Source organism: Salminus brasiliensis, chromosome 10, assembly GCF_030463535.1.
Source record: "Salminus brasiliensis chromosome 10, fSalBra1.hap2, whole genome shotgun sequence".
Taxonomy (NCBI): domain Eukaryota; kingdom Metazoa; phylum Chordata; class Actinopteri; order Characiformes; family Bryconidae; genus Salminus; species Salminus brasiliensis.
In genome coordinates, this window is record NC_132887.1 from 4,633,246 (window position 1) to 4,657,363 (window position 24,118).

Here is a 24,118-nt window from a genome sequence, read left to right on the forward strand (position 1 = left end):
AGAGAAGAATTGCTAATACAATATGACTCTCTAGAGTAGATATATTCAAATCCTCACAGCAATTTTCCTCAAAAGTCTAGTAGAAAGCCTTCTTTTCTGGACAGTAGAGATAGTTACTCCAACTAAAGCAGAATCAACTCTTTTAATACCCTTGAATTCAGAGCAAATAATGAATGAGCAGATTTCCTAATACTTTTGTCTATCTAGTTGCAATTATGGAGATGCAAGATTACTGCATGACAGCAGCGATATATATATGTTTGATGTATATGTATAAACTATATATGGGAATACAGAAATAGAGATTTGAAAATCGAGCATGTACAGTTTTTATGTGCAAAACAGGAAAGGAATGAGGCAATGGTAAGAAGTTGAGTTGGAGATATTAAATGTAGATGAGCAAATGCTGCTCGTTTCAGTGCATCTGTCAATAGATACCTGCTCATCCAATGCTTTTCCTAAACTCAAGGGTGTTCATAAATAACCAGAGCTTATATGTATTCACATGCTTATATTTATAGTTAGTCTCTTAGCCCAAAAAGTCTGAAATAGAGATATGGACTATCATACTCCACTGGACCTCTGGGGTCTTCACACAGCCAGTATGACCCATCACAAAAAGCTAAGCTATGCTTTCTCTGTTTGCCCACTCTCCTCTGTGTCATCCACCCCTCTGATGTCTCAGTTTTCTCTCTCTCTGGGAGAGTTTTGGTTATAGGGCCCTTCCCCTCGCTCCTGTGTGTAAGCTGGGTGCAGCAGTAGCATGGTACTTCCTCCCTGCTGCAGCCTGGCACACACACTGTTATCTTTGTGAAGGATGAGAACTAAAGATAGCATCAGAGGAACTCTATCAGCACGGGTCCAGATGTCTACTGCCACAGTGTCTTAATAACCCTGCCACAGCTTACCTACAACATGTCACAATGTTCAGCACCACAGAGAGACTGTGTGTGTATGTGTGTGTGTGTGTGTGTGTGTGTGTGTGTGTGTGTGTGTGTGTAATGTGAAATTGAGATGCAAAAAAACATTTTGTCCATTTGCACATCTTGACATCTTTCCCAGGCTATTAAATATTCTCATGGAATAAAATGTATACTTTTAAAAATAAAGGTGCTACCAATGGTTCCTTGAGCGTAGCCATAGAAGAAACACAATACTTGTAAAATATGGGTGACTGTAAATCATCTTTAAAGATCTAAAGAACTAATTTAACTAAGTTTTTTTAATCAATTCTATTACTAATATGGTTCTGTGTGGAAATGTTGGTCTTTTATAGCATCGCCTAAATAACCATTTAAAGCACCTAAGAGCATATGTTAAAACAGAAACATGTGTAAAGCTTTTAACCATTACATCTAACATCTAAAATATAACCTTGAAAAAAAAAAAGAAATAAAACCATAAGAAGAGGAAAGATAGTAATTAAAAAATGTAACCTGTGGGTGAAGTGCAACCCCAAAAAAAAGTCCATTCTGTGAAAATATGCAAATAATCTTTCATCAGATATCTAACAAGTGGGCTCAAATGTCCTTCATCAGACATTTCTTGCTAGTGGGCCAAAATGTCATGGTTTTATCTAAGTCAAGTATTTTGTATTATTACAGGTAGATAAGCGTATTTTTAAAAAGTCTGCGTACATCAACTGGCTGACCATTTTGCGATGTACTGTATTTCTGAGTAAAACATGGTATTAGTAAGAGTCTTTGAACTATTAGAAATTGGGAAGGTGAAGACAATCAGAAGACATTTCAATTATGGCAAAACTCATCATATTCTGATGGAAGGCTAAAGATTTATTTATTTATTTATTTATTGACTGTTTTTTCAGTTGTTTCCCTTTTTTTCTACCAGTTTGGAACTGCCAATTAATCCACCCCTTTATAACTTCCCCTAGCACTAGTAATGCTCCCAAAACTAAGAGGTTAAGGACTTAATATATGTCCTTTAATACATACAAAGCCAGTCACCGCCTCTTTCCTATCTTGAGTAGATGTGGAATTGCTGGGCAATGGAAGACGCTCGGAGGAAAGCTCAGCTTTTCCTCTGCCAACCAACATTACTCTAAGAGTAATTACTCCCGGAGAGTGCACGGCTAATTGTGCTCTCTCAGGCTCTGGCCACTGATAGCAAAGTAGCATGACTTGTGATTCGAACTCACAACCCCTGGGCAAGTGCTGAGCCATTTGAAGCCTTTTTTTTTCTTAATTACACAATATGATGAAGTGTTGACAGTATATAAAGACATCAACTGACAATTGTAAAACATTTTCAAGGTTCTAGCTTCTGTTAACTTTTTTTTCTGCTAAATAAATCGTGTGTGCAACACTACATTTGTAAAATAGTCAAATAAACACATTGCATTTAATCCATATGTAATGAACTTGATAATAAGTCAGAAATTCTCTGTCTGAAACTCATTTTGAACTAGAAAACACATGAATACATGAATATGTACTTGTGTTTCATAAACTGAAAAGAACAGTAATAAGTGCTTACCAATCCACTGAAAAACCTTGTATTTCCAAAATGTCAGCTTTTAATGTAAGTCAAAGCTAAAAGCTTCAGATTATGTCAAAAAGTGGCAAAATAGAAAATATGAACAGAAAACATCGCTGTGTACCCACCAAGACTTCCCACACTCACTACACCCGTATTCACACCTATCCAGTGTCTTTTGTAAATAGTAATGTAAACATTTCAGATTATATTAAACATGTACATGTAATTAATGCTTAATTGATTTAAACCAGTGCAATATTGTAAATAGAGAGGATGTAGTGTGTGTAATATATGTATAGTATAAGTTAATGTGTAAATATTTAGTATTTTAATTTTTTTGTAAATATCTGTAAATGTTCTTTTTACTACAGTGAGGGAGGTTTTCCATTCACATTTACACCTGTGTGATGTGACGTGACAATAAACGTCATTTGATTTGATTTGATATAAGGATTTTTTGTAAGAGCAGCAGTATACTGGACATACGGCTTAGAACATTGTGCTTATTACAGCTGAAGTCTTATTACCGGTGATCAGTGCACATTGAGTTATTTGTCGGTTACAGCTGTGAAGAACTGAATTTTGGATGTGTCCTGGTCATGTAAGGGGTTAATCGGGCCATTTGGAAGAGGACGTCTCTGACTGGTCAGCAGCTGCTGTTGATTCCACACATGTGTCTGGTCTCCTCGCTAGCTTCTTCCTGGGAGGTGGCTGACTTTCAGAGAACAGAAGCGAGCTTAGGGGGAAAAAAATCAATAACACATGATTTATTGATCACTAAAAATGCTCCTCATTAGCCCCCTGAGTAGCCCTCTGCATTTAACAGATGACAAAATGTCACCCTGCCACTAAAACTGCCCTGGGTGCTGTCACACCTCTACCCACCGCTGCAGAGGGCAGTGCAAACAGGCCGGAACAGCCAGCAAAATCTACAAGGGTTGAAGATATTTGAATATAAGCTTCTTTTGTAGGAAGACTCAGGGTGAATTTTGACTGATGTGAGCTACTGTAGAGTTATTATTCATGTTGGGGTTTTGTGTTTCACCAAATATGGTGCATTTTAAAAAATGAAAAACTAGAAAATCTGCATTAATAACAGTCTCTATCCTGGTGATTTGCAATGCAATATTTCCCTGATCTGTAAAGGCAATCTAAAGACAACAAAATCACACAACATGATGAAGGCATCATCACAGCAAACAAACCATGAAGGAATCCCTTGCATTGAATATTTTTCATTTCTGTCTCTATATCACTTAATATCAGTGATTGTAAATCCTGCCCGTGTTATTATATGAGTTTGATCGGCTGAAAAGGTGAGTGTCACGTTGGCATGTTTTATGTGGCATGAAAATTTAATTTTAAGTGCATTATGTGTTCTGATCTACAACATGTAAAACACGTTTGCTTTCAGCTGGGGTTTAGGTGGAATAGTCTGGGGTGACGGATATGTGGAAATATTCCGTCTGAGATTTTTGTTATTAGGTAAAGGCCCAGTTGAGCCAACAATCTTCTGGTCATTTCAGACCTCTGTCATTCAAAATCCACAGCGCAAAAATAGAAGGTCCTCTGTAGGAAAAGCAGATCTGATCTGTTCTGAAAAGATAAAGGAGGGCTTTTCAAATAGCCAAGTCAAGTTTATTGACAGACAAATGTATTAGTATAGCTTTTTACAACTGTTGTTGTCACAAAGCAGCTTTACACAATCAGTAATTAGTAAAAGGACGTAAGAAGACATGAAGAATCCAAGACCCCCAGTGATCAGCCAACAGCAACAGTGGCAAGGAAAAACTCCCTCAGAGCTGGAGGAAGAAACCTTGGGAGGAACCAAGACTCATCGGGGGACCGACCCGTCCTCCTAGTTAATAGTGGTGATATTAATAGTGGCAGATAGTTAAGAGTCCAAATAATGACTATAATAGTAGGAGACAGTGTTGGTGTTACACTGTACACCAACACTACAGCTGTACACCAGAATCCAACCTCTGCATGGATCCCATAACTAGTCAGTGACAACACATGTACACTAGTGAATAGGGCAGTGGGAACCTCAGGACCCAAAGAACCAGACTTGCATGCATGATACCACTAAGATATATCTCTATAGTAGCTTATATATTAGCTAACACTCCCGTTAATAACATAGCTTCTGTAGAGTGTAGCCCAGTGTAGCTGCATAGGATAGTCTTGGCGGTGTCTCTTTTTCTCAGTGTAGCATAATTTTTTGAAGGCTTTGGCATCTTTTTAGTTTGTAAAAGCATGTGCAGGCCAACAACAGCTTCATTACACTGAATAAAATGATGTTACTTGGAATAAAATTATCTGTGGGATGTAAATGTCGATGGAAGTCCTTCGCCAGCTCACAAGGCACTGCAAAATTTCTGTGGTACTATTTATGAAACTGCAATGTATTACAGAAATATGTAATAAATACTTAATGGCAGGAACACACTTTTTTAGAGCTGTTATACATATAGTATGTCCCCCAACACTGGTGGTCTTTGGTCAGTCTTTGATACACTATATAACCAAATGTTTGTGGACACCCCCATTGCTGACACAGATGTGCAAATGTGTGCACAAAGCTTGTCTAGTCCTGTAGAGAAGTACTGCTACTAGAATAGGACTCTCTGGAGCAGATAAACATGAACCTATTGGCACCATGCTGCCTAATACCAGGCATGGGTTAGAGGGGTATAAAGCCCACCAGCATTGAGCTGTGGAGCGGTGCAAGAACTGTGTTTTCTGGATTGATGGATAGAGCTCCAACTTTTAGGGATAAGAGTGGAGCAGTGATCATCTAACATCCTGACCCCACTAATGAGCTTGTTGCTGAATGCATTCAAATCCTCACAGCAATGATTAAGTAGAAAGCTCTGCTGGAAAAAGAAATGCTCTAGTATGAAGCCTTTCCTGGAAAGTAGAGACAGTTACTCCAACAAAAGCAAATATATGTTTGAGTTCAGAAGAAATGAAAATGAATAAGCAGGTGTCCCAATACTTTTGTCCATATAGCATTTGGAGCCCATACATTCCTGACAGTCTTCAATGAAAGAACAGACCACGAGTGGGATGGGCTTTTTTTTTTTTTGAAGCAGCTGAGGGTGGGGAGATGGGGAGGTGGGGAGATGGGGGAGTGCTGTGAACCAATATGCTTTTAATTAATTCAAGAAACTGCAAAGAAAATGCTTTAATTAAATCAAGGGGTCAGGCTCGCTATACTCACCATTTCTGCCCCAATTACTGGCCCATCTTTACACCTTATGTTCCCACAATGTACAGCAACCTCAGTGACCTTTGATTTGTTCCCATAAACTCTTGTTCTTCTACTCTTTTCTTTTAAAGGCCTGGAACGTAGTGGAGGACCTGTATGTTGGCGTCCTTGGCAGGAAAAAATGTTATTTGATAAAAAAAAATAAGCTTTTCTGCGATGTTTGAGAAGAATGCTGATTCCACCTTGACCATATTTTTGCTGAACATCTCTTCTGAGGAGGAGGAGGAAGGTCAGAGGAGGCAGACACATTTCTGGCTGACACACAAGCTGCCACATTTGTTGTGCAGAAGGGCTTGGGGACAGGGCTGAAGGCAGGGAGGGGGGCAGAAGGGGAAGGGGGACAGAAGAGGTTGAAGAATCCTCCATGCCTGCGCTGTCCTGCAGTGACAACGATCCCTCATGTCCTTCTTTGTGCTGCAGGAAGTGGCCAGGGCCAGCCAAGATACTGACTGCTATGCTTCATCACCAGTGACCATGATGCATGAATGTGCCCCTGCCCACAGTGGGGCATTCCCTAGGACCTTTAGGAGCCCAGAGACAGGGTGGCACATGGACAGACAGTCAGCTCAGGTGATTAAAGAGGCTGCAACTTCACTCACATCACTCACCAGTCACTGCCTCTGTGCCCATGTTGACTGTTGACATTCGATGTGGCTCAAATCGAGACCTTCTGTTGTGTACTTATCGCTTTCAGTTTATAGGTCTTGTCTTGACTGCAGGTGTTTTATACGTACGTCCTTGGGAAAAACGTTGGGAACCTTTAAAACTCATTTAAGACATTTGGACCTTTAGGACATTGTTGTACCTCTGAGGGTTAATTTACATTGTTTGTGCTATTGGAAACCTGTGATATTGTAGAACAGGACAGCTCATTTACCCTCCTAAATTATTGAAAATAAATTAAAAAAAAAAAAAAAAAAAAAAAAAAAAAAAAAAAAATATCACATATACAATACAATATCACATATATATATGTGTATATATATATATATATATATATATATATATAAATATATATATATATATATATATATATATATATATATATACAATATCAGAATATTAAAAATAAAGATTAAAATAATGGAAATATGTGATATTGTAGAACAGGACCACTCATTTATCCTCCTAAATTATTGAAAAAAAAAAAAAAAAAAAAAAAAAAAAAAAAAAAATATATATATATATATATATATATATATATATATATATATATATATATATATATATATATATATACAATATCAGAATAATAAAAATAAAGATTAAAATAATGGAAACCTGTGATATTGTAGAACAGGACAACTCATTTATTTATTTATTTACAATAATTTATATATATCATATATTTACAATAATTTAGGAGAGTAAATGAGCTGTCCTGTTCTACAATATCACAGGTTTACATTATTTTAATCATTATTTTTATTATTGTTTCCATTAATTTAATATTGTAAATGTATATATGTACATATGCACCTCACCCTCTCTGCACTTTTGTTTTTTATGCTGGGATACACTAAGAGATTGCCATCCCATTACAGATTTTTCAGAAAACCAAGCACACTTCTTTTCAGTTTTATAAAGACCGTTAATCGTTAACTGCATACATTGTATATAGTGTAAGCATATGCACAGGCACAGGGTGAATGAATGAAGTAGCTTTTGGGGAAAGTCTAGACCAAAGGATAAAGCATCCACCACATCTGCCCACCATGCTTCATAAAAATCAATTTTATGAGAAAAACTCCAACTGCCACCACTGCTGATTTGCCAGGAGGGAAGAAAGAAAAAAACCCCAGAATGCTTCCTCTTTCCGCGGCGTAAACTGGTCTTTCTGTTTCAGCAGATTTAATTGAACATTTATGTCGATAAAAAGTAGGAAACAGTTGTTTTGACTGTCTTTGTTCAGACAGTTAGTGGAATAGTTACACATGCTGAAAGACATATTTATTCAATCTAAAATCAAAGGACACACCACTCGGTCCAGACCCAGGCTCGCACATGGCTCCATTTCTGGACATTAACCGTGGTGCTAAACTGAGAAAGGATTTTCAGAGGATAATCCCCATTGACAGAGTAATGTAGTTTGACAGTACACTTAATCTGTGTTTGGAAAAGCAGCTTGTGCTCCTATAAGAAAGCTCAGTGCAAATTTACTACCTTTAGCTGCAGCTGCAGTGATATGAATTGATAAAGAAGGTTCTGTACAGCAGATTGAGAGTGAGATTTACCTTTATTGTTAATTTAATTAAGAGTGGATGTTTGTATTTAATCTTCAAACAGGTTAAACATACCATGCCTAATGCCATGCGTGGACAAGAGCCCCTCAACTTTGAAACTGTGCTTTCTGGAATGATGGATGGTGCTCCATCTAATACTTTTGGGATGAGTTGGGGAGTTGTGGATGAGATGGGGTGGTGATCATCCAACACACTGATTTCGCTAACACTTCTTTCCCTGAAAGGAGTCAAATCATCACAGAAATGTGTTTGTGGTAAAGAACCTTTACATCATTTAAAGGCTCTTTAAGCCTTTCAAAGGTTTCCAGATGTTTTTGGGGTGATGCCATAGAAGAAATGACTCTTGGGTCCCTAAACATTTTTTTAAAGAGCAATTTTCGTAACAAACAGAGACGTATTAAGGTTCTTCACTCTCATGAGTCTTATTATATAGTTAAAGTAACATTTTGTAGCTTTTTTTAAGAGTTTACCAATCCGACAAAGAGCTACACCTAAGGTTTTTTGACTTTTCTGGTCAACAGCTAATGCACGTCACGCTTTTCAGACTGCCTATTTATCTTCCAACCACTCCACCATTTCCTCAGACTTGTGGCTGATGGACATGTGCAGTTTTTAACTTGACAATTAATGATTTTAGAGTTTCCCATGCCTGCAGTTGCCCAGCTATTTTCCACCTCCTTCAGAAAATGCAGAGATATGACAGTGACATATTTCCAGTACCTGAAATGAGCAGCTATTTCTGCCCACACCAAGGTGACTACAAATAAAGCTTTCGGCTTTATTCTTCCATTCGCTGCCTAATTAAAGGTGCACAGCTTCTGTTGCGTTGGGTTAGAGTCGGACCTTCAGCTCCGGCTTATTCAAATGGCAGTCCCTGAGGGACAAATCCAAACTTGGGTGAGCTCGCAAGCTGTTCTGCATCAGTACGGTAACACCTGCTATTACAAGTTCCGTCTGCCACTCAACCTGGTCCAACGGGGGGCGCAAGGACCACAACAACATTTGTACCTACAAAATTCCTGATTAGCATACCGTGGGGAATAAAGGACGGGGTGGGTGGGGGAGTGGGGGGTGAAGAGAGCGAAAGAGGAGGAAATAATGGGAGGCAGTACTTGTAGGCTAAACAAAAAAAGGTGCCAGAAAAGGTTCTTTGGAGTGATGCCATTGAAGAACCACGCTTAATTCCCTAAAGAACCTTTTATGCATAGTTCTCAAAGAACCGTTTCGTGTATATGATGTGTGAGAGTAAAGGATGTCTTCTTTCAATCCAAGAACCATTAGGAACCTTTACTTTTAAGATTGTAGACAGTGCAAATCAGCTTTATTAGATATACTGTTGATATCCAGAGAAGGATAATAAGATCAGACCATGATGGTGAAGGTAGACCCAAATGACCCAAAACCCAAAAAAATGATTTTTCCAGTCATTCCTTTAGTCATTCTCTTCTAGTTGACCTCGTAAAAACTGCTTATTTTGTTTTTTTACACCAATTTACTCAAACAATCATACTCCCTATGCATCTAACTACAGCTCAGCATCGTTAGATATAGTAGCTGACTAGCTACAGCTACTGGAGTTAACATTAGTGTGTTTTGAGGTGTTTGAGGGGTCTAAACACTCACGACCATGACCACACGCATCTAATCGCACATTAGCATTACTTATAGCATTGAGTGGCAATAGGCAACTAGTAGCTAGTGTAAGAAAGGAGGAAAAAAATAGGCATATAATTTCCTGGTCGATTTAAGAAATCCATCGTCGGATCGACAATCACTTTTAATCCAATAACACTTTTTACCCTTACACTAAAAGACCTTCAACCAGTATCCAGATAACCCACACTTGCACGTCCATCTCCACCCACTGGAGGTGTGGTCTCCATAGAGCTTGGTCGGTGGCTTTACCACCTGTTGATAAAAATGGCATTATTTAAGGCACCAAGCAGCGAGAAGATAGCTAGCATATTAGCTAGCATATTAGCTAGCTATAAGGGAAGGAAGAAAAAAAAGAATTACTATTAATATTGCTGTAATTAACACTTTGTACACTTTCATGAAAAGCCCTTCAATCAGAATCTAGGCAATCCTTCTCCAGACGTGGTCGCCATACATACGAATACATTTTAGCCAGTGTTCTTTTAGTATCATGTTATGAATGCAGTATACATCAGTTGTGTAGTAGTGTGTACCATTTTATTTACAGCACTTCTTGATGAATAAGACTTTTAAGATTTTTAAGCAGGAAAAGGTCTAAACTATGGGTGACAGAGATGTTCAGAGGTAACAACAGACGAGGTTAGAGATTGGAGCCATGCAGTTCAGAGGGAATTCAATCACAGTCCTAATTTCTGACATAAACGCAGGAAACCTTCAAGCATCAGTGTCTCAGAAGTGTTAGCACTTCTCTCCCTAAAGAGCCCAGAAGCCACTGGTGCAAACACGCAGAACTGTGTGTCCTAATGAATGCCATTAACAAACCCAACGCTCAGCCCAGACCCTCTGAGCTGTCAGCGTGAGAGGATGCGTGTCTTACCTGAAATCACACAAGACCAGTCCTGACTAACAGGCAGCCGGTTTGCATGGGGAGGATGGGTAATTCTGCTCAACAGCAGACAGAGGAGAGAATCGTAAACTTAATAGAAAAGCCAAACCAAACGGCCATTTCCCAGCTATGGGAGCCACTGGAGTAGTGTTGCACAGGCCGTATGCAAGAAGAAGCAAGCGTGTACCCACACCAGGAAAGAATGATCTACCAAATAATCCCCTATGTGTAATGAGATGCGTTCACACATCCAGTCATGAGTCGCATAATCAGAGCGCTCCTTTGTGTTGCAGTGTTTTCAATTGGTGTCATACTTTACTAATAAAGCCTATAATTAAATATAATTTTATAACTTTATCATTTAAAATGTTTTCTGGCAAAAATCCATGGCAGTTGTATAAGAATGGACAAACGCACCGATACAATATGAATTAATTAAAAGCATAAATCTGGGTCTGATGATAATAAGAACCACAACTACTTTTTATTCTGTTAATATTCATATATTTTGAACACAAGACTTTTAGATCGGGTATATATAATTTTCTTACATAGTATTTGATGTATTTCATTAATATTTAGGTTCTCTATCCAACTTAGCAATCCCTCATATACCTATTCTCACTACAGCTCCCATCCACTTGTGGTGCAGTTTTCTATAATGCAGTGTTAGGAGTCTTGCCCAAGGATTAGCTTAGTGTGGTGAGCTTGCTCAGCCAGGGAATCAACACCGGTCTGTTTCATGGAAAGGTAGGTTACTGTTTGGTGTCTAAAGTCACTTTCACTAAAAACTATTAACTACTAAGTTAATGTAGCTAATAAGTAGTGGAAGCTTATCGGCTCCAGTTAGCATAGTGCAAACTGGTTGTGCCCATTCAAAACAGGCTGTTTTTAGCTGTGTAAGATTGTTTTGTATGTTTTTATGTTATGGCAGGATGTGACAGCATCAGAAGTGATCAATTCATCTGATTTGGAGACCCAGCATGGTTGGGCACAATGATTTAGACACCAGTTGACTGATTACATTTGAGAGAGAGTAGTGGCTCTTTAAGAAGGTGGACACTAGCAGGGGTCAGACGTGGCAGATCACTGGGAGTCAGAAGTGGCTGAAACTACACTTTCTTCTCCTCCAGAGGGGAGATGAGGACCAGAGAGCGAGTGAGAGAGAGGGAGAGAGAGAGGGAGAGCAGCATGCTTCACTACAGCAACACCTGCTTCAGCAGCCTCACCGAGCCGCTTACGCCTACCCTCGGGATCACGCTGCAAGCGTCATTTCTGTGCCCGGTGTCATCTGGATGAGAAAACACAGATCCTCTACCTCCAAATAAACGAGCGAGGAGCGAGGTGAGTGAGTGCAAAGTGGGTTAAGTGTATGCAAACTTCAGAGCACGCTTGGACCTTCTGCGGCAGTGATAGGTCTCCATTCCTTCTCCCATATTTCCACTCATTCTTCATTCATTCGCCCCTCGAATTCCCTTTCTCCAGGCCCAGGCGTCATTAAAAGACAGAGATAAAAAAACCAAGAGCACAGGGCGTTCCCTCTCTCTGTTGTCCATTATGAGAATCAATCATCCCTTTCTAAATATGTTATTAATAAAGGCGTTAAGCTGCATATATATTTCATGCTGTTGGAAGAGAGTCTCCCTCTCTTGTGATGCGGTTTAGGCTAGCGTTCATTCATAATTAATCCACATCACTGGGGATTGTGTATTACCAATCCCCTATGAGCTGAAATTTAGAGCTGGCCATGCTTTTCATCTATGCCTAAGTCAAAATGCCATAATAACCAGCAGTTTGGAGTGGAGTGCCATTAACAAAGCTCATTACTTCCACGCAGTTACAGGTCAAAGAATGGAAAACACCAGGGAGAGATGGAAGAACTGTGTTCCATAGTTACAGTTACATTTATTTATTTAGTAAATGCTTTTATACAAAGCGTCTCACAGCAGAGGAATATAATCAACATGATCCCATATATAAACATCCATAGAAGTAGTCCATAGACTTTTTTCAGGGCAAAAATAAAAGTGGCGCTGTTGAGCAAACTACACACACACAAAACCTCTCTGTCATGTACTCAACGAAGAATTGAAAAATCAGCACTGGCTGGGACCTTATGAAAAGAAATGAATGGGCCGACATCCATGGACAAACTGCAAGGATTCCTCATTTTTCCTATGGTTAAGATTAGGTTTTGGTGTATATTAAGGTGTAGATCAAGATTACATTGAGATTAGACACATTAAACACATTACTATAGTTTTTCTTGATTCTTGACTTTCTGTTGTGAGGGGTATAAAGCCCCCCCAGAATCGAGCTGTGAAGCAGTGGGACTGTGTTCTCTGGAATGATGGATGTTGCTCCAATATCTGCTACTTTTGAGATGATTTAAGGAGTTGGGGATGAGGTGGGGTGGTGATCATGCAACATCCTGACCTCACTAATGCGCTTGTCACTGAATGCAATCAAATCTTCACAGCAGTACTACTCCATAATCTAGTAGAAAGCCTTCTTCCCTGGACAGTAGAGACAGTTACTCCAACAAAAGTAGGACAAACTCTTTAATAGCCATTATTTTTGGAAGAAATAATGATTGAGCAGGTGTCCCAATACTTTTGTCCATTTAGTGCATGTATATGTTTTAATGGAAGGAACATGTATTACATATTTTCTCTCAATTTTGTTGTTGTATCTTGTTGTATTGGTAGTTATAACCTTGCATTAAGTCATGCCCTGAATTCCAAATGTTCAGTTTACTGGACACTGGCTATCTTATAGGCCATGTGCAAAATTAATTTCTTTTTTAATTATGCAATTTTAAAGGTTGCACTGAGCATGCTGTCATACAAAATGCACTTTGGTCTCTGGACTGAGGATGCTAGGAGATCAGGCTCAATAGAACAGATATTTTATACCCCATTTATTACTGCATATAGAGTATTAATGGTAAAGGTTCTTTAAATGTTTTTATGAAACCAAAATGTTTCTTCAACATCATCTCTTAAAAAATCAGTTGAGCTACTTTTACTAATAAAATATGAAACTGCTGTAAACCATCAAAAGGTTTTAAGCAGGTACAGCCATCAAACATTTAGTTCATTTAGGAGAGTCTTCAGAATATTGCCATTCCAGGGTTTATCTGGAGATGGTCCCATCAGAGCTCCAAAGCAGAAAAGAAAGAGTTTGCTGACAATTGCATTAATTATTTTATCTGCTTAATTTTCTAATTAACCTCATACACCAGCCGGCTTACAGAATCTGGCAGACAGACGAGGCCTTGAATGTTGACATCTTCAACAGATACAGCATTGAAAACAAAAGGAAAGCAAAAAGAGAAATCAAAAGATAGAACTATGGCTTATTCTGTGCACGTATGAACGTCACATTGTGAGAAAATATCACATTAATGAAATTCAGGCCTACATTGGGTCACATCCCGGCCTCCATGGGCTCTAAAATAAGCCTATGTTTACATTTACAGTCTGGCCGAGGAATCTAACCTACTATAAGGAGGACAATATTGTTACCCACTACATATGCTACACAATAATCACTATAGTATAAGTTTAAACAGTTGATATTGGATGGCAGCATATTAAATCTTAAAGCAATAACTGTCATTCTGTCACATTAAGCTTTATTTATGAAGTTAAAAAGTTATTACATAGTAAATTACATAAAGAATTACATCAACATTGGATTTAAATACTGAATGGAAAGGTTTGCTTTTCCACTTTTGTTTTAATGTCAAACAGTGACAAAAGATACCATCCAAATAAGCATATAGGTGTGGTTACATAGAGGTTGTGTACTAATTGGCAGTCTAAATTGGGGAGAAAATGGGTGAAAAATTAGACAAAATAAAAACAGAAAGTATTATTACAAACTTCTATTACCAGAGAATAGCCCAACCAGTTTGTACAGAAGTCCCTGTAGCTACTGACTAATACAGCTCAGTGTGTTATTGGACCTGCAGTGTTCAGGGGTTAAGTACCATATATATATATATATATATATATATATATATATATATATATATATATATATATATATATATATATATATATACAATACAATACAACAAAAATGCAAAAATCCTTTTCACACATCCCAGCTTAGAAAGCCAGGGTCAGAGTGTAGGGAGCACCATGCTATGACACCCCTGGAGCAGAGAGAGTTAAAGGCTTTACATTTACAGCATTGTCTGATGCTTTAATCCAGAGTGACACCAACCGCAACCTTGCTCAAGAGCCCAGCAGTGGCAGATAAACAAAACTGGGAATTGAACCCACAACCCTGCCAATCAATAACCCAGAGCTTTAACCACTGTCACCAATGCCCACAACAGTCGAATCAAACTATAATAAAATATCTTCATTTTTAATTACAAACTAAAACATTGCACTGTTTGAAAGTTTTGACACATTTCTCACATAGTTTCAAGGAGCTACTTGTAAGAAATTAGGATTCTGATGTCGACCTGAGTAGGACATGGTCCTGTGTGAGCATTTTCACACTTGTCTCAAATACATGAGTCCCCGGGCTCGTTTTTTGAGATGGGACTCATTATCGCTGTTTTGCTTTCACACAGAATTCTATTCGAACCGTGGGCTGATTGCATAATTTCAAATCTCGCTTTTCCTGAAAATTTTGGTTTGGCCTAGGTTTATCCGTTCCTCATGTTTCATTATTTCACTTGGATTTTCACTCTCAAGCAGAGAAGAGAAGCTGTTCTTGTAGGAGAAGGTTTGCAGCCGTGTAGGCGATGAGTTGAAGCAGTCACATGACGAAAATGAGCCAATTGCGCAATCCAGCAAATGGCACCACGAGAAGATAGCCCCCCCACTAGCAGCAGACCCAACTGGAGTTTGTTTGACGCGAACCCCAGACCACCAAAGGACCAGAGATTGAACCTCTGGGTTGCTCATGGGCTTATAAAGAAGTTTCATACTCAAAAAAATGCTAATGTGAAAACAACCTTAGTTCCTTTCATAAGCCTCATCCCCAACATATTCCTAGGATGTTTGTCCTTATCCCTTGTAAAGCCTTATCATTCTGTATACCCCCTTTAAGCGACCTGAAGACAACCGGTGTACCACGTGGTGTACGGATTTCATGAAAGTACGAACAGAGGCGGCGTTTCCCTTTCTGGGTAACACTTTACAATAGGAGTTCATTAATTAACAGTACTTACAACACTAATAAACTACTAAACTACTAAATAATTAAATAATGTCTCAACTAATTATTCATCAACTCTACCGGAGTCATTGTTAAACATTACTCAGTGCTTAACTAATGTCTTAATTAAGGAGTTATTTTGAAATCTCTAGTGAAGCTTGCATAGTATGGCACTTAGTGATTAACTGTAATTCAGTAACATTTACTAAAAACTCTTTTTTTATAAAATGAAATGTTTTACACTGTACAAGAAATATATATTTATTAAGGAATTAAATTATTAATTTATTATTATTAAGGAATATATATGTTTAAGTAATGCTTAAGTAATGTTTATCAAACATTCTGGTGCACTTATAAGGGATATGTGCAGTCAGCTTTACAATAAGGGTTACAAACAGCATATTTATTAATAAAGGTTAAGTGATACATTCATTAATTTAATTAATTTATGAATAGTTTGTTATGGTATGCTTATCCACATGAAGACCGTAAAGCCTGACCACAGATCTCAGCCTTTACTAGGAAATCTCAATGTGCAGGATGGAGAAGTAAGTGGACAGTTGTTGTCTCTGTGAATAGCTGTGGTTCTCAGTTCTGGTCCTGGAGTATCCCCTGCCCTGCACATCTTAGTGTTTCCTGCTGCTCCTAAACCCAGGACTGGCTTCTTAATGAGCTGATTAGACTGATCAGGGAAAATATACAGCTAAATATGCAAAGAAAGATGCTTTAATTGTTGCATTAATTAGTACTTAATTAATACAAATATTTACACAAGACTTCAGTTAATGGCTACTTGGCTTTAATGGTTTTGATTGATTCTAATGTTGTTTGTGTTTGTAGTTTTATTAATGATTAATTGGGACATTGCATAGATATTTTGTAATCTTTAATAATGTCTGAAGTAGTGTCAATTAATAATCAGTTGAGACATTAAATAACGACTTGGAAATGTTGGGGTCACTGTACTGTTTAACGTAATGATGGGTAATTTTTGGACCCTTAAGTTTTGAGAGCAGGATTTTTTTGAAGAAATTTGGTCTTCTTTAGAGTCAGCTCTGCTCTTATAATGATGGATTCCGTTGTCCTTGCAAAGTGAACACATCACAAATAAGGAAACATTGTTGAATTTCCCTCAAAACAGATGATTAGGGGTCCAAGCACAATAGGCCCAATTGTGAAGCCCAAAGAACCCACCAATGGCAGCACTGATGTAGCACCCTCTATCATATAACCTAAAGATGAAATCAGAGCAAATGCATTATGTTTCCCCTATCTGTGGTTGGAGTCCTTTGTAAAGATGATTTGGGACAAGGCCTTTTGTGAAAAGCAATTAGAATTTCAATGGAAGTGAGTATAGAATTACACTAAAGCTTTATCAGTAGCTTTAAGTGCCACTTCTAAGCTGTTAGCTGTGCTGCTGTGTTTTGGATTTCAGAGGTTTCACACATAGCAGTGCTGTCTTTTGCATGTAACCACTGCATCATGCCTTCCAGCAACACTTCTGGTTTTAACTGCTGTACTGACGCATGCTACTTGTGCATAGTTGTAATACATTCGCCATCATCTCAATGAGGTTTTGATGCATGTGTGGAATTCTGACTCTTCTGACTCACACATTTTACTGCCTTGACTGTTTCGTCTGTTTGTGGTTTCCAAGAGGAGAAGAGGGGAGAAAAGAGTTTGTTCCACAGGCTCGGATGATAATTATGAGACTGGCAGGAGAACTGAAGGGTTTGCAGTGAGTTTAATGATAAATAGTGCAGATGTACTGTAGTTAAGACTCAGTCTAGCCTTCGTGTGCCGTAACCGAAGCTGGGATACAAGCCGATTCCCAGACACTAAACTTTACAGTGACTATTACACGGATAAAGAGGCTTTCCCCTTTAACAACACAACACTCCCTCAATGCATAAACCAGCACAGATACTAGAAGCAGGCCTGTGTTTTCACAGTGTGCAGGAAGAGGTGTATAGTGATCCTGGCAATGTGTTTGAGACTGGTGTAATGAATAGAAGAGGATGAATGCGTAAGAGAAGCTCAGATGTAGTGGGTATGTTTTAATGAATGCTGACATTTTCCATGTAGCCTAATCTGCAGTAATCCCTTCCTCTCCCAACAGGAAGGAGCTTTCCTGCCTTTATGCTTCATTATAACAGTGCAATGGTCACTATCCCACAGCTGATACCACTATATCTACTGGTGCCAATCATCATTAATGTCTTGAATTATTGTTCAAAAGTTTGGGATCATCAGTCATATGCATTTTCTATACACAAGGGATATGGACGTTTATGGGCATGAGTATATATGTGAATTTAAGCAAACGTGAATATTCAATGAAATAGATATTAGATATTAGAGTTTTTCAGTTAAACAGTATTAAAGGATAAATCATACATCATTTTTAATAAAATATGATGAACTATTGACAATTTATTTATCATCTAAAACTTTAAACAGTTTTGTAGCTTCTTACTGATTCTTTTTTAAAACCTGAATGAAGCCACACAATATAATATAATATAATATTCAATATAATTATGTATACTAGCATTGTTGTTTAGTTATGATTTGGTTGGGGAAAGAATTATTACATTTTTTAACTGCAAAATGGAAAATTATCTAATCAGAATTTTGTTTTCCACGGTATCTAGGTAGGTACAGCCAAGTGAGCTCTCCTAATGGGTGGGACATAAGCAGAACAAAAGGTCTAAACTGGTAATCTCCAGTCCAGCTACTGGAGAGCTACCTTCCCACAGACTTTGGATCTAACCATAATCCACTCAACTAATTACTGCTTTTAGAAGTCTTTGATTGGCATATTGAGTTTGGTTGAAACCTGCAGGGAGGTGAATCTCCAGAAGGAGGTTTGGAGACCACTGAAAGAGTCACTGTAAAACCGCTGCATTAGGTACCATATATTTTAACTTCTGTTACAAACTTTAAACTAAATGTTTGTTAAAATTGTTAAATATGTTTAGTCTTGAATGACCCAAAGTGTTGTAATTAGTTTTAATATACTATTTATATATGCTATATATACTATTACAAACTTATAAGGAAACTAGTAACATGGCATTGTTTGTTTTTTTTTCCTCATTTATTTTTGACAATTGTGGCACAAACTGAAGGTCTAGATCTAATAATCCTAGTTTACTACTGTTAGAATTGCTTTATGCATTTAATATCTGCAACTGAATTAGTTTTTAATCATTAAATTATTGTATTTCCTTAAATATTGGGGCTACTGTATTATACTATTTATTATATTTATATGCATATTTTGTGAATCTTTTCTGCTAAATTTCCCATGTTTTTTTCATCTCCACCATTAATAAAAGCAAATGTATTCTTAAGAGTGCCAGATTAAAGCTGATGTGACCTCATTTTCACAATTTAAAGAATACAATGTAAAATTGTAAGGAGTTCATGACTGCTCCTTCACCTCCTTCACGTGTTCTTTACCGGAAAGCATGGTGTAAGTCAATAAAGGAAATAAATAAAGTAAAAACAACAGGAGAGAATCTTTAATGCACTCTCAAAGAGTGTAGCATTTTCTTTTTGCTTTCTTTTTTACATTTTAATTTATTTATTTATCTCCTGCCTCCTGGTCTCCAATGGAAAAAAAAAAAAAACCTTCTTCAGCCCCTCTCTCCTCTCCTTTTGATGTGTTTGCCTTCACGGCTTCTGAGCACTCTCTAATTCCATCTGGCCACAACAGAGGCGGCGGAATGGCGAGAAAAAGCATTTCCATATGTGCAAATTAGGAGGCTGCCTCCCCAAAACTGCACCGCCATTCCTCTGAAGTAGATAGCACAGCGGACGCCTGCCAAGTCCACTAATGGCAATCAAGAAGAGGGCTTTTATTGGCCTGTGTCTACCAAGCTGCAGCCCTTTATATGCATCTTCTAATTCCAGAGTTATTACAACTGTGGTGTCTAGACAGGTAACAATTACTACTGCTATTATTATTATTATTATTATTATTATTATTATTATTATTATGATTATTAAGGAGAATACGAAGAATACCTCTTTGCAATTGAATGTAAATGATCAGGTTTCAAAGCTGTGCTAAAAGAATCAACATGTAATTTTCATTAAACAAAGCACTGAAGCACTACAGAACACATGCCCTAAGGCTCGCTGATCTGTTGATCTGTTAGCATTTTAAGAGAAGCTGGATTAATAAAAGTAATGGCACCTCGACAACGTGCCCAGAGTGCACCGATCCAGCTGCCTGAAAGAGAGCACTGCAGTCAGGTAGCCTCCAGTTATTAACTTACAGATGGGACCTGGCACTCACACACTTGGCAAACATTTTGACACATTTTGAAACAGAAGAATTAGTGTCAGAAATGCAAAGCACCCACAAACCTCTTTGCCTCATTATTTTGTACTGCTTATGTTTTACAATCCATATGGGGGAAACCAGGCTTGGGGTAGTCCAGTCTTAAAATTTCTGTTACTAGGGGACCAAGCACTGCAGATGCAGGAAGCATGATGCATTTGCTCTGATTTCTTCTTCAGGTTATATGATAGAGGCCGCTACATCAGTGCTGCCATTGGTGGGTTCTTTGGGCCTCACAATTGGGTCTGTTGTGCTTGGACCCATAACTGCTGTTTGCAGCTATTTTGTTTTCTGCTTATAAACAATCCGTTAAAACAGCCTCCCTCAAAAAGTCCCTCAAACACCAAATTTGTTAGATGTAGTTTGGGTGCATTTTAGCAGAGACACCTCCATTGGCCTAATGATGGCGCAACAGAGCAGCTTTTTACAACGTGGTCCATATCTCCTGAACCAAAACCTTAAACTTGTATTGTAATATTTTTTTTTTTTACTTAATCCCCTTTTTTTTTGCATTATTTCACATCAGCTCTTCCTTGTGAAACCTGAAAGTATTTGGACCTGCGGCTCTATTTCACATTATGATTGCGAATAACTGCAGCAATTAGTGAAATCCTCACCTTGGAACCTCTTTCTACATTTTGTTGAAACATTACTTATTTGCAAATCACTGAAAAGAGAAGAAAATCTTCAGAAAGATCAGATTCACTTCCAATCCATATCTTATTGATTTTGGTAAGAAGAGGAAGTATGTTATTGTGATTTGAAATTATTAAAAGTTATTGTGTAAGTCTTCTTTTTTGTGCTTTAGGTTCTTGTCATGTTTATAACATAAAAAAGAACAAAGTGTCATGTCTGCCTCTGTTTTGTGTTGCCATGTGCTCTGTTTGTGTCTTGTCTGTCCTAGCCCTGCCTGTCCATTAGTGTTCACACCTGTGTCTCCTTTGTAACCACTCCCCCTTGTTACTCCCAGGTGTTCCTCGTTATCCTTCCTATAAGTACCCCTTTGTTTCAGCCTTCCTTTGTCTGGTCTTGTGCATGTCCACGTTCATGTCATTTTTTTACGGTTTGTTGACTTGGCCTGTTTGTGTGATTCTTGTATTGTTTTCCTTGGTACTCATAGTGCTTGTTTGGTTTCTGTTTGTTTTGTTTTATTTTCCTTCATTATTAAATGTCCTGCGTGTACGTCTGTCTCTGTCTCCAAGCTCGACAAATTGTCAACATATATATATATATATACATACATAATTTTTCAAATATTTGTAATGCAATCCCATGTATTCAAGCAAGGTGTCACTTTACCTGGATGGTCCATTATATGTGTATGGTTGATGCTCACCTGACATTCAACTAACGTTCCTTAAATCTTTAAGGTAAAGTTTAAGATTAAGCTTAAGGTCAGGTGTAGGGTACCATTCAATAGACTGTTTAGTGTTGTTTAATAGCCATTTAGTTGAATGTCAGGAAAGCATCTATAAGCATCTATTTACAACCAAGTAAAGTGATAAAGAATATATATATATATATATATATATATATATATATATATATATATATATATATATATTCTTTATCATTGCTGGTTGCAAGCTGGAGTCTAAAGTTCTGACACACTCCATAGCCCCACATGACATTTTGCCAGTAAGGGTCCAGTTGAGTTTGTAAGTTTTCTTTATAAGTTTTCTTGTTTTTCTTTTCTCCACAGTAGAGATGTTACCTTTACAGTTCAACCATGAATGTAGGTGGGTAATGCTGATGAGCACAACTGTCTGTTTAGGCACATAATAATGTCTTAACAAACGGTATGACCATTTAAGCATTAAACACCGGCAGTACAGTGTCAGGAGCTTTATCTGCTGTCTTCATGACTGAATGGCCAGCATGCATCAAGCTGAGACTACGTAGGAGGACACATTCTTTAGCTACCTCTTCATCTACAGCCTCTGCAGAAAAAGCTTCACGTCCAGCTTTTCTTTTGAGTTGATTTTAGTTTTTCTTCTTGTATGTCTTCTTGACTTTCAGAAGTTTTTACTGCCAGCAGGAAAAGCATGTTCTAAATTTATACATATTTCTAACTAGTTGTTTAGTTTGAATTTTTAAGAAAAGTTATTGGTTTTGGGTCTTATTTTTTGTTGAAAAAATTAAGTATCATTGGAATTATACCAGCAATTTTCATTATGTTAGGAATTAAACTATATATACAACAGAATAAACCCAAATAAACATAAAGTCAGTGATCAGTGAGAATGTTTACCTGTAATTAACTCCATATAACATTAGAATAAACCCAAATAAACATAAAGTCAGTGATCAGTGAGAGTGTCTATCTGTAATTAACTCTATATAACTTTAGAGTAATGATATCAGACTTGTTTTGAACTATTTTCTCCCCAGATTGTCCTGTGCTATAGGGTCAAATCTTTCCCCTTGAGATACACTCACAGTTTAGGCATAGTCGTATTGTCTCTATATAACCGCATAAACAGAATGCCATAAGTGGTAAATCTTTTTTGTAATCATCAAAGTAATCATCTATATAAAGTGTAATCAAATACTGAATATATAAAAGTATCTGTTTCTGTAACATTGTGTCTGTAACAATGTAACATTTCTTGTAACATCACATTTGTAACAGTGTATCTGTAACAGTGTATCTGTAACAGTGTGTATGTAACATCATATCTTTAACAGTGTGTCTGTAACATCATATCTTTAACAGTGTGTCTGTAACAGTGTGTCTGTAACAGAGTGTCTGTAACAGCATGACTGTATCAGCGTATCTGTCACAGCATATCTGTAACAGCGTATCTGTAAGATTGTGTCTGTAACAGCATGTTTAGTTTGAATTTTTATGAAACATTTTTTTTTGTTTTAGGTAACAGCGTATCTGTAACAGCATGACTGTAACAGTGTGTCTCTAACAGCATGACTGTAACAGCATATTTGTAACAGCATATCTGTAACAGAGTGTTTATAATAGCATGACTGTAACAACATGACTATAATAACATGACTGTAATAACATGTCTGTAATGGTGTGTCTGCAACACTGTCTATGATAGCATATCTGTAACCGTGTAACTGTAAAACAACTGTAACAGCATGACTGTATCAGCATGTCTATAAGTGTTTCTAACAGCATGTCTGTAACAGCAGGTCTGTAACAGAATGATTGTAACAGAATGATTGTAACAGCATGTTTGTAACAGCATACCTGTAACAGTGTGACTGCAACAGCTTGTTGGATTTATTGAGTATAGCATCCAGGTTCAAATCTACAAATATTAACTCATGTCTTAGAGAAATGATTAACTGAATTTGGTAGATTATCAACATTTCTTTTTACTTAAATTTATACTTATATGTCTGTTGATCATTCATTTACTTGAATTGATCAGATGCTACACAATGGTTACTTATACATTGCATAATAGTGTATTAATAGTTCATTATAAAAGACCATTACAAATGCTAGATGTACTTGATTAAAATAAGTAATATTTTATTGAGTGCACAAGATTTATCCCCAGGCCCTAAAAACATGCCTGCTACACAATAGCTACAAAATTGGTCCCCTGAATCCCAACAGCTGAAGAAGAGCAGACTGACAGTCGACAGCTGAGGAAATAACTGGTCTACATTTCCTACTCTGAGTACTTTGACCCACATTCGCTCACTTTATCTGCCTGATAAAGAGTTTGTGGAGGAATCAGTGAAGTGTACATATTTCCCTGTAGCTGCTGTTAACTATCTGCAGTCTAAATAACTGTCCGGCTCTCGCTCAGCCGGCCGCAGGCGTTTGAGGAGCGTCTCCCGGAGCGCCAGTTTCAGAAAATATGGTTATCGTCATTAGACATGATGGCAGCTATTGGCCATGATTACAGCAGTTAAGCCTCCATGAGAGAAATAATCACAACACTTTGCTCTGAACACACACAGCGAGCGCTCTGGCAGGTACAACAAGCCATAGCACAAAAAATAAGCCATAGCACAGCGCAGAAGAGACCTCCGAGACATTTGCTTAACGT